Raw genomic sequence first — 12,410 nt, 5'->3', positions numbered from 1 at the left:
GTAATCACTAATGCTCAACAATTCATCCATTCAATCATTTATTCATTGGGTTGTCAGATAGTCTATGTATGTGTAAAACAATCTGTTTTGGCTTTATGTGCAAAATCTGTTATAGCTTTAAAATATATCTGGAACTTTTTAGATAATTCCAAGCCTTATTTTGAGTAAATATTTGTTAATTTTAGTTCTATAAGTGAGGAAGAATTTATGGCAAAGATTTTTGGCACTTTATTTTCAAGGTGGTGTTATCTTTTGAAATCTTGATAAATGATTGTTTTTTTCTGCCTAATAGTAACTGGTTAACAAACAAATGTTCATATGTATTGATTAAAAATGTGGTTGCTTAATTCCTAACCTGTCCGGTTTGCTTTCCTTTTGAAGTCATTTATGACAATGGAGAAATGAGAAAACAGGATAAGAATTGACCCTATTGGCTGGACGCAGTGGCTTACGCCTGTAATCCCAGCACTTTAGGAGGCCGAGGTGGGTGGATCATTTGAGGTCAGGAGTTCGAGACCAGCCTGGCCCACATGATGAAACCCCACTTCTACTAAAAATACAAAAAAATTAGCTGGGAATGGTGGTGGGCACCTGTATGTAGTCCCAGCTACTCAGGAGGCTGAGGCAGGATAATCGCTTGAACCCAGGAAATGGAGGTTGCAGTGAGCCAAGGTCGAGCCACTGCACTCCAGCCTAGGCGACAGAGTGAGACTCTGTCTCAAAAAAAAAAAAAAAAAAAAAAAAAAAAAGATGAAGAAGAATTGACCCTATTGACTTGACCTCAATACATAATATAATGTTTTTGAAGTTAGTACACTAATAAGTAAGTAATTACTTGGGAAGCCAGGACTCTTCACATAAAGGGTTAATCAACTTAGAAAGATGTTTGTGATGGGCTGCCATTTATTAATTTTGGCAGTAAAATCAGATAACATAAAAGTATCTTTCAAATAAGAAAACTAATTTTGGGTGCATTTATTAGACTTGTCCCTGGTTTCCTGCCATCTAAAATATTCCAAATGTTCAAAATTGGAGATCATAACAAGCATCCACACTGCTATTCCCAGAATTCTCAGGCTGTTCTTTGGAAAATAAGCTATCTAATAAAGGTCTCTATCACAGAAATCAAAGGGCCTAAGCGCATTGCAATTTGAAGTAACACCATACAATCTAGTTATTTGCCTTGTAACCTTCATTAAAGGGAAAGAAATGCTCCCAAGTATCAGGATTAATTTTTCCTGAATTTTCTGGGAAGTTATAGCTTACAGATAATGAATATTACCTTTCATCCCTTAGACTTTTAATAAAGTCTTAGTCCTTGAATACTTCCATGGGCAGACACTTATTTATTGAGATCAGAAATCTTGAGTTCAACTTGGAAATGTGTTCAGTCATACCACCTTCATTCTAAACTTTCCAGACTTTTTATATTCCAAAATTCTGATGACAAGTTACCCTAAAGGAGAGCTCAGTCCTGAAGAATATACAATCCCAATTCTCATCGTTGTTCAGAACCCCAGTTCCTCCTCGCAGGAGTATCAGACAGGGCGCTGCCCTTGTCCTATGGGAAGACAGTGCAGACTACAGCATTCCCACTGGCTTTATGAGCTCAAAGCTGGATTTCTGTTTGGATTTTCATTTTCCTCAAGGTGCCATTAGGTTATTTAAGTTTTTAGTTATTGGGTCAGGCACGGTGGCTCATGCCTGTAATCCTAGCTCTTGGGAGGCTGAGGCGGGCAGACCACTTGAGGTCAGGAGTTTGAGACCCGCCTAACCAACATGGTCAAACCCCATCTCTACTAAAAATACAGAAATTAGCCAGGCACAGTGGTGGACACCTGTAGTCCCAGTTACTCCGGAGACTGAGGCAGAAGAATAGCTTAAACCTGGGAGGCGGAGTTTGCAGTGAGCTGAGATCTTGTCACTGTACTCCAGCAACAGAGCAAGACTCCATCTCAAAAAAAAAAAAAAAAAAGAAAAAAGAAATATTTTTTTTTAGATGTTTTAACTATTAATACATTCACAGACAGCTTTGGGCTCTGCCCTGGCCTTTTTGTCTGAGCAAATTCCCACAAGCTGTCATCAGCCCAATGTGTTTATGAATTGCTACAAATCGGTCTGACGGTCCTGCGGTCACTGAATTTACATGATTTAAAACCTCGAGGGAACCAAGGCCTCTCTGTGAGAAAGAAAACGACATCCACCAAAATGCCCTAGACACTGGCTGACAAATCCCTTATTTTGCCCAGTCGTGCAAATCTGAAGTCACCTGAAATCTTTCATTACCAGCTACTCTGGTGAGCAAGGATTGATTGCCTTCGACTTCCGGGAAGCACAGCATTTTTGCCAGCTTTTCCTCTTTCAGGCCCTTTTCCGGAAAACATCTGGCCAGGTAAGAGGCTGTGTTGGTCATCAGTTTATGGCAACAATTCTTCTGTGTTAATTAGCCACTGGACAAATAGCAGCAGCCCAGGTATCCTGAAGAGTTCTTCGAAGACATGCAGATCAGAAAGCTACTTTACACTGTGTGCCTTGTAAATGTTTTCGTGTCTTGCAACACTGAGCGAGTGCCTGGACTGGCCACATCAGCATCCCCTGGGAGCTTGTCAGAAATGCAGACTCTCAACCCCGCCCCAGACCTACTCAACGTGAATCTGCGTTTTAACCAGACTCCCAAGTGGTCCATGTGTACATTACAGTTTAGGAAGCTCTATTTTGAGGGCAAGGACCATTTTGGTCTTCCCTCTGCACTGAACATGGAGGTGATAGTACATACCTACAAAGAATTAATAAAACAATATTTCGGAGCTTTCATGGAAGACAGATTTTCAAGCTCTCGTAATCTCTTTTAAAACTCCACGATGCCCTTAAAGTATATAGTACACTTTTTACTTTCTTTACCCATCTCCCTGTTAAATAAGCCTTTGCTGCATAAAAGGATTATATGATCTCAAAGTGTCTGTGAATGTGAATTGCAGCCTTTAAAATGTTTTCATAAACATAATGGGATTAAAGGAGCCATTTCTTGCATGTTTTTGTTGGTGGCAGAACTGCTGAGCATTGAGGCTTCAGAGCTTGTCTTTTCCACCCGTCCTGTCCCTAGAGCCCAGTGGACACTAGAGCCAGTGTGCCCTCAGGCCATAGGTCACCTTTTTGTTAGACCTCAGGGCTTTGTTTTGGATCAGGTGGCAAATAATTCTTTTTGATTCATAAATCATTAACACAAACACACCAAGGGCATATGTGGAAAGCCCAGCCACTACCACAGTACTGATGTGGACGCGGAAACTCCATTAGCTTGTAGGTTCATGCAGGAACGGCTCTCTAGAAGTACGCAACAAACATCAGAAAACACAAAAGTCAAATACGACGAGTTTGCTTCGGGGTAAGTTTTGGTTTTTATGGCACTATGAATATTTATGGCACTACAGTTTTCTAACAAATTTGTTGTAATCATTTAAAGCCAAACTGTGTCAAAGAATTTAAATTTGGAAGGCACATGGGGTTATGGCTGCAAATAAACAAGGCTGCGCATTTCTCAAGCTTTAAGGGTCTGGCCCAAGTAAATAGTATAAGATTTAGTAAAGAGGAAAGTGTAAATGGTAAGATAGGTTTGGTCTCCGTTGCTAGTTCTAGCTTCAGCTATTTAAAGCAGATCTCAATTAGTACAGCATCAAACTTTTTAGCAGAGGTGCTTTTAACCATTCATGTTTAAAAATTAGGCTCTGAGTCTGATCCAAGTTCTAATCCTAACTCTGTCATTTAACCATTTAATACTCACATAACCTTAGGCCGTCCTTCAGTTTCCTCATCTACATATGAGGATGGTAATGTGAAGATTAATGAGATAATGTATAGGAAGTGCTTAGTGTAATGCCTGGCACAAAGTTGTAACCAAAAGAGGGTCTAGCTGCTCACCACTTATAGAAAGAAGCCAAAATAACAAGAACGAGGTGTGATCAAAAGAGAGAGAATTTTATTATCCATTGCCAGCAAGGGGAAAAGGTCAGAATCCTTTCGGAAAACTGCCACCTTTTCAATTTCTGGAGAGAGGGCAACAGTTTAAGAATAGAGGCTTGGAATACAGAGAGGTAGGAGGGGCTAGGAGGTGCCAGGTGGCATGTTTCACTCCGATGGCTTATCTTGAATTATTATTCCAACTGGCAAAGGGGCCAGTGCCATCTTGGGCCCAACCAGGTTACAAATTAATTGCAGTCAATCGTGCAGTTAATGTCTCGCTGGAAGTGAACTCCATCCTTGAAGTCATCTTCTACTCGGGAGAGAATTCCAGAGATGCCTCATCCATATCAGGATTCGGCCCCTGAAGCTTCTAAGGAAATACATGACAAGATCAGTGGGCATGGTGTGAGCTTAACAAGAATCTAGGTAAATAAATGTGCATAGGCATGGGAGCATAAGGTGGGAAAGGAAAGAAAAAAAAGGTTCTGAAAACAGTATTTGAAGCTAAGCTACTCGGTTACAAAGTAATGGATGAGTAGTGGATATCAAAGATGATGGTGATGAATGATGATGATGACGACATGAGGCTCATGGAGGGGCAAGAATGGAAGATGCCCTCCTGGATGCCTCCACTTGCTCTTTCTACCTCCAGGTCTCTTCCTTGGTCATGCTCTTCAGTCTATGCTTTCAACCTGAGGTCTCCCAGAAGTGAAGGGATTAGATCAGCGATTGCTTTATTCAGCAAACATTCGAAGAGTCCTACTAGATGCCAGATGTTATATTAGGATGAGGGTAAAAAGATGACCAAGAAAGGATGCTTATCTCAAAGGAGGTGAACAAATCCCTCCAGGGCTTAGTGGCTGTAACAGAGTCATGTGCACATTACCCAGGAATACAGAGGGGGTGCATCCTGCCTGGGGAGTCCGAGAGGGGTTCCAAAGGAAATATTTTCATCATCTTCCATTCCAGCCTCCCAAAAAGGCTGAAGGGATGGTGGTGGAGAGGAAATTAAGGTTAGCAGGCAGAAGACGGCCTGAGAATTCCTGGAAGATCTGTTTAGGAAGGAAATCACTATGCCCCACCGCATCCTCATTGCAAATCAATAGGTCTGGGGTGGAGACCAGGAATCTGCATGTTTAACCAACCTTCCTAGATATTCTGAGGCAGGTGGTCCTCAGACAACATGCTTTATTCTGATACCAAAAATCCGCAGGAGTGGCAGCAAAGCCCAAATTAAACAGCCGGAAAAGATCACCCAGGGGCCAGCAGTGCATTGGCTGTTCGCAGACCCAGCTAGCCATCCTATCCCCAGACTGAATAGCAAAGGATTGAGGGCATAAATGAGTTCAGTACTGGAGCGTTCTTGTCCAGGAACTTCCAGAGGCTGCACAGAAACACCAAACCCATGTTGACAGGCTGGTTTGAGGAAGGCTGCGAAGTGTGAGGGAGGGGTGGATCAGCAGATAGCTTTCAGTGCATGGGTCCAGGTGCACTGGCTTCTCCAGCTGGTGTCAGCAGGCGCACCTCTTTCTCTTCCTCTCGATTGCATCACTTAGGCAATCATTTCTAGACAAGATGGGCCACTCGTGTATTCCCTCTCCTCCAGTGCCTCATAGGTGCCACAATGCAAAATGCTCCCCTTAACAACATTTTGAGGTTGACATTTTTAAAGGAACTTTTCTCTACAGCACCTTTTGTAATTAACTAGATTAATGTTAAGTAGTGAAGGGAACACAGAATTCTCAAGTGAATGTGTGGTTTTTTTTTTTATTTTTTTTAATATATTAGGGTATAGGACACATTCTCAAATGCTTAGGAAAATCAGCTTTTGCAAATTATCTTTTCTGAAGCTTCCAGCTGCCTTAAGTGCTGACAGTTTTTAAGCACTGAGATGAAAGAGACAAATTCTTTTTCTTTTGTGTTGCTAATTACAATTTTGCTTGGCATAATGTAGCCTGCTTTCCTCTTGAGACATTTGCCAGCATACATTAATTGCACAAATATTTACAGAGGGCTAAAGCACAGGAGAAGCTTATGCCAAACAAGATACTGAACACTTGGAAAAAAGCCTCTTTGACACATATTTGTGGCCAGTTACCCAGAATCAGCATAAACTATTTGCCCCTTAGCCTCAGCAAATGTGTTTAAAGAACGTGTCCCTGGGTTGATTTAGTGTTGACTTTGCTGGCAATGACTGCTGAAATCTTTCTTCCAGAACCTTGTGGTGACAACTTTTTTTTTTCAGGGTTAAAAATAAGGTTTCCAAGAATATGTATGCATCTTATGGGTTGCTATATTGTCAACACTTTTAATCTCTCAAGTCACCCACATGGAATGGAAAAACGTTTATCCAATGATTGTTCCACACCCCAGGAGTTGCAGAAAGCCAAATTGAGCAAGTCTGGAAAACTTGAATAGCTAAGCCACCAGGCCCTCAGTACCATCTTCTTGTTTTCCTAGCATGCTAATTAAGAAAAAAAAGGCCCTTGTGTCAGACAGTCCCAGGTTCAAATCCCAACTTTGGCACTTCCAAGCTGTATGACCTCAGGAGTCTCTTAATCCCTCCAAACCATTCCTCTTTCATCCTCAGATTGAATTAGTCCTATGTGAGTACCTAGGAAATAATGCCTATCTCCACAGGTCTTGTGCCCACCTCACAGGGATGTTGGGCAGAGCCAAGGAAATAACACTCAGAAATGGCTTTGCAAATTCCCCAAAAATCTAAAATCAAATAAGGAGACATTTCCTTTGTTTTGTGTTGTTATGAAAACCGAGTCATCAAGCAAAAGGCAAGTAAATGTTGGGTTGTGTTTTTTAAACCAGCTTGATCTTATTGATAATTGAGGCCACAGAAAGGAGATAAGGATGGGGGGAACAAAAGGACATGCAAATGATGCTGACATACAGAAGAGGTTCTTTTTGAGCATGACGGCTACCCATGCAATGGAGAGGAAGAATGTCTTCCAAAAGCGATGTAGTCAAGCTGCTGGAGGTCATAGGCAGGAAAGAGAAGGGCATAAGATGCTGGCCTGAGCGTCAGAAGACGAGTCAGCGCTGAGTGTAGAGTTGCCATATGAAATAGAAGAGGCCCAGTTAAATTGGAATTTCAGTTAGAAAAACAATTTTTTAATATATATATCCCAACTACTGCACAAAATATACTAAAAACTTAATTGTTGTTTATCTAAAATTTCAGTTTAAATGGGTGTCCTGTGTGAGTGGGTTTTTTTGTTTGTTTTTTGTTTTGAGACGGAGTTATTTTTTGTTGTGTTTCTTTGTTTATTCTCCTCAGTTTGGCAGCCCTAGCCTAACTCTGTAGACCACTGCTGTAGCTCCATTGCCTCATCTCAGTCCTGAATGCCCACCTCACAGTGATGTTGGGAGGAGCCAGGAAAATAACACACAAAAATGGCTTTGCAAACTCCCAAAAAAATCTAAAATCAAGTAAGGAGACATTTCCTTTGGTGGGTGTTCTTATGAAAACTGAGTCATCAAGCAAAAGGCAAGTCTTTGTGAGTTTAAGAAGTATGGAAAATTTCAAGGAGTCTATGGAGTTGATTTTTTTTTTTTTTTTTTTTTTTTTTTTTTTTTTGATAAAGTCTCACTCTGTAGCCCAGGCTGGAGCGCAATGGAGTGATTTCGGCTCACTGCAACCTCCGCCTCCCGGATTCAAGCGATTCTCCTGCCTCAGCCTCCTGAGTAGCTGGGATTACAGGCATGGGCCACCATGCCCGGCTAATTTTTGTAGTTTTAGTAGAGACAGGATTTTGCCATGTTGGCCAGGCTGGTCTCGAACTCCTGACCACAGGCGATCCGCCTGCCTCAGCCTCCCAAGTGCTGAGATTACAGGCATGAGCCACCACACCCGACCAGTGGAGTTGATTTTTAAGTTCTAAAGACTCTAAAGAGAGGGACTATATGTGATGACTGTCGACACCAGCAACACCTTAGAGTCACCTGGAGAGGTTTCTAATCTCAATGCCCAGGCAGCACCCCAGACCAACTAAATCAGGATCTCTCAGGTTGGCACCCAGCCATCAGTGTTGTTAAACCTTTCCAGGAGATTCCCATTTGCTTCCAAGCTTCTCACCAGTGGTAGAATAGTCCCAAAGGGGTGAGTTGAACAGTTCAGAAACTTTAGAGCATAAGGAGAGTCCTAAGGGATAGCTACGCCCTTTATGAGACTGGTTATAAGAGGGGGAAGAGGAAAGAGAAAACAAAACAAAAAGCAGGAGAGAATTTGAAAAAAAAAAAAAAAAAAAGATATATTCTATCAGCTTTTTCAAAAATGTATGTTTTAAAACACTAAAATAAGTACCAAGGGCAAAAGAACATGATCACTTTAAAAAACAGGAAATTTGGGTATGTGCTAGAAATAGTTGATTAAGTAAGAATGCCAGGTAAGAGTTTGCTATAATCAACCAGCACCTAACAGTGTCCCACATACCCAACAGGGACAATGGTGCCTCGCATTTGAGAGCACAAAAAGATCCTTTTGTGATTGAAAGGGGCTGTGTTGGAGGATTTGTATTTTCAATGAAATTACACAGTTGGTTCACAATTTCTCTTCCAGCTTGACAGGACTTGTGGGAGCTGAAGACCAATTTCTCTTTCAGGCATAAAGATATGAGAGATGTGGGTGGCTCTGTAAAAATGCACAAATCCGTGTTCTAGGTAAACTACAGCTACGTGGGAAGTCACCACTTACCCTTAACTGTCCGTGACATCCAAAAGGAAGTAATCATATAAATAACCATATGTGTGTGCGTGTGTGTGTGTGCATTTCAATTAACAAATATTTATTGAACTCTGTGCCAAGCACTGTTGTTGGCACTGAACAAAACAATCTTAGTCCTCATAGGATTTACCTTTTAGTAGGGAAGACAGACAGTTCTAGAGAGAGTGATAGAGAGAGGAGGGTTATAAAGAAAGATAAAGTAGGAGAAGGAGCTCAGAAACAGTGACATGGGAGAGAGGAGTCCATATCAGACAGAGTGGCTGGGAAAGGCCTCTTTGAGGAGAATATAGCTGGGCAGACACCAGAGTGGAGTGAGGGAGTGGACCACATGGCTGTGTGAAAGAGCAGGGTTCTCAGTGGAGCAAGCAGCACATGCAAAGGCCCTGGGGCAGCTACCACCTGGGCCTCTTTGACAAGCATCAAGAAAGCCAGGGTTTGCTGGTGGGAATGTAAACTAGTACAGCTGCTACAAAAACAGTGTGGACATTCCTTAAAGAACTAAAAGTAGAACTACCATTTCATCCAGCAATCCCACTACTGGTTATCTACCCAGAGGAAGAGAAGTTATTATTTGAAAAAGATACTTGCACACACATGTTTATAGCAGCACAATTCACACTTGCAAAATCATGGTAACCAACCCAAATCCCCATCAATCAATGAGTGGATAAAGAAACTGTGAGATATATATATGTATATATGATGGAATACTACTCAGCCATAAAAAGGAATGAATTAACAGCATTTGCAGTGACCTGGATGAGAATGGAGACTCTTATTCTAAGTGAAGTAACTCAGGAGTGGAAAATCAAACATCATATGTTCTCACTGATATGTGGGAGCTAAGCTATGAGGACACAAAGGCATAAGAATGATACAATGGACTTTGGGGACTTGGGAAGAAGAGTGGGAGGGGGATGAGGGCTAAAAGGCAACATACATGATGCAGTGTGCACCGCTCAGGTGGTGGATGCACAAGGATCTCACAAATCACCACTAAGGAACTTATGTAACCAAATACCACCTGTACCCCAATACCGTATGGAAAAATTAAATAATAACTTTAAAAAAAAGCCAGTATTGCAGAGCAGGGTGCTGAAAGCAGGGGCAAAAGGCAGGCAGGGCCAGATCAGTCAGGCTTTCAGCCGTGGCAAGCACATTGGATTCCTTCTAATGAAACGGGAAACCATTGCAGGGATTGGAGCAGGGGAGGGACAGGATCTGATGTACGACTGTGAAAGACACTCTGGAGAATGGATTAGCAGGAGAATGAGTGGAGCAGGGAGCCAGGTGGGAGGCTGCTGCAGTCATGACCTAGGTGGAAATGATGGCAGGTGGAATGGGTCCTGAGAAGACGTCCGATTTGGGTGTGGCCTTTTTTAAAAAAAAAAAAAAACACTTTATTGAGGTATGATTGACACGCAAAAAGCTGTTGCATATTTAATATATACAACTCAGTGAGTTTGGGGATAAGTATACACCTACTGAGCAAGAGCCAGTAGGATTTGCTGATAAATTTGAGGTGGGAATGTGAGGAAAGGCTAGAAATCATTAGCCGGGCATGGTGGCACAAGCCTGTAGTCCCAGCTACTCGGAAGGCTGAGGCATGAGAATCACTTGAACCCAGGAGGCGGAGGCTGTGGTGAGCCAAGGTTGTGCCACTGCACTCCAGCCTGGGTGACAGAGCGAGACTCCATCTCAAAACTAAACAAAAACAGGCTGGAAATCCAGGATGACCTCAAGGTTTTTGGCTTAAGCAGGTGGATGACACGGGGCTGTTTCCTGAGATTGGGAACAACTTTGATGCAAGAGGTAAGGATGATGAAAATCAAAATTTCTGTTTTATGCAAGCTGTTTAAGATACCTGCTAGATATCTGTGGTAGACTCTTCCATTAACCCACCCAATATCCATCCACTGTCACTCTATTAGTTTCCAATTGCTACTGTAACAGACTATCACAAATTTAGGGACTTAAAACAATACAAATTGATTCTCTTTGAGTTATGGAGGTCAGAAGTTTAAAACCAAGATGTCAGCATGGCTGGGTACAGTGGTTCACACCTGTAATCCCAGTATTTTGGGAGGCCAAAGCAGGAGGATAGCTTGAACTCAGGAGTTCAAGACCAGCCTGGGCAACATAGTGAAACCTTTTGTATTTCTAAAAAAAATACAAAAAGTAGCCAGGCATGGTGGCATGAGCCTGTAGTCCCAGTTACTCAGGAGGCTCAGGTGGGAAGGTGGCTTGAGCCCCAGAGGTTCAGGCTGCAGTGAGCCAGGATCAACCACAGCACTCCAGCCTGGGCAATCGAGTGAGACCCTGTCTCAAAAAAAAAAAAAAAAAAAAAAAAGGCTGGGCACGGTGACTCATACCTGTAATCCCAGCACTTTGAGAGGCCGAAGTGGGTGGATCATCTGAGCTCAGAAGTTCAAGACCAGCCCGGCCAACATGATGAAACCTGTCACTACTAAAAGTACAAAAATTAGCTGGGCGTGGTGGTGGGTGCCTGTAATCTCAGCTACTCAGGAGGCTGAGGCATGAGAATTGCTTGAACCTGGGAGGCAGAGGTTGCAGTGAGCTGAGATCACACCACAGCACTCCAGCCTGGGTGACAGAGCGAGACTTGTCTCAAAAAAAAAAAAAAAAAAAAAAAAAAAAAAAAAAAAAAATCAAGATGTCCACAGGGCTGGTTCTTTCTGTAGGCTCTAGAGAAGAATACATTTTCCTTTCCTTTTCCAGTTGCTAGAACCTGCCCACATTCCTTGGCTCCTAGCTCCTTCCTCTACCTTCAGAGCCATCAGAGTAGCATTTTTCCCCCGCTCTGGCCTTACCCCTCCCTCTTGTAAGGACCCTTGTGACTATGCTGGGCCTGCCTTGAGGTTACAGGCATCCCCATTCTACCTGAATCAGTTTCATCTTCCCATCCCCAGATTCTTAACTACATTTGCAAAGTCCCCTTTCCCATGTAAGGCAACTGAGTTCAGAATAGCAATGTACTCAGCTAAAATCACATTTTACACGCCTATTTGCAAGTAAAGATGACAACAGCACCTTCCCAAGAAGACTGTAGCAGATGCTGGTGGTGGCTGCCCATATCTCCTCATGCTAATCATGTCAGTGCACTGACCTTTACTCAACTGCCAGAATCCATGTGTTTTTGCCCCAAGGATTCCTCTGGTCCCTTGAGCCCACTTTGCTACATGTATGACAGGCTAGAAATGCCAATAAATTAATGTCCCCTGACGACTGGCAGGGTTGGTATATAAATACCCCAGCTCCCTCCCCACTGGATGGAATAACTCTGAGGCAGGTGTTTTCCACCCGCTCCGAGTGTTTCCCAGTGCGATTCAGCTCCTGTTACCCTCAGGGATAACTTACCTGACATGAAAGCTTTCATCAGCTGGCTTCCCTACCTGGTTGTAAAACAGTGAAAATAATGTCCATGATGCCTTTCTGACAAGGTTTTTGCATGAGCAGAAGACGCTGTCCAAATGCTTTGTAAATGCTAAACTGGAAAATCAATTACAGTGGTGTTATTATGAAACGATTAAGTCTGTTAGGTACCTGAAGATCATCTGGTCAACCCCCATACCCATAAGAAGAAGAAAGGGGACAGACCTGAGGTCTTCAGTGAGTTGAAGCAGAGCAGAAGCATAAAACTCAGTGTCCTAATTCTTAGTCTGCTGGGCTTTAACTCCATCATGATGTTTGT

The 12,410-nt window shown here is 42.6% G+C and overlaps 1 long non-coding RNA gene across 1 annotated transcript in view; it reads right to left on the bottom strand.

Moving 5' to 3' along the window:
* Positions 1-6,878: 6,878 nt before the first annotated feature.
* The window catches only part of LOC139356184 (uncharacterized), a 35,377-nt gene continuing 29,845 nt past the window's right edge, over positions 6,879-12,410 (bottom strand). Inside the window, exons 2-3 of the long non-coding RNA XR_011607625.1 lie at positions 12,077-12,208; positions 6,879-7,014 (exon numbers count right to left, since the gene is read on the bottom strand). This is a non-coding gene — a long non-coding RNA (uncharacterized lncRNA). The remainder of the gene's footprint in view (positions 7,015-12,076; positions 12,209-12,410) is intronic.

The sequence above is a fragment of the Macaca nemestrina genome, chromosome 9 (genome assembly GCF_043159975.1).
Source record: "Macaca nemestrina isolate mMacNem1 chromosome 9, mMacNem.hap1, whole genome shotgun sequence".
Classification (NCBI taxonomy): Eukaryota; Metazoa; Chordata; class Mammalia; order Primates; family Cercopithecidae; genus Macaca; species Macaca nemestrina.
The sequence above is the reverse complement of the archived record's forward strand: the minus strand, read 5'-3'. Positions and strand labels throughout refer to the sequence as shown.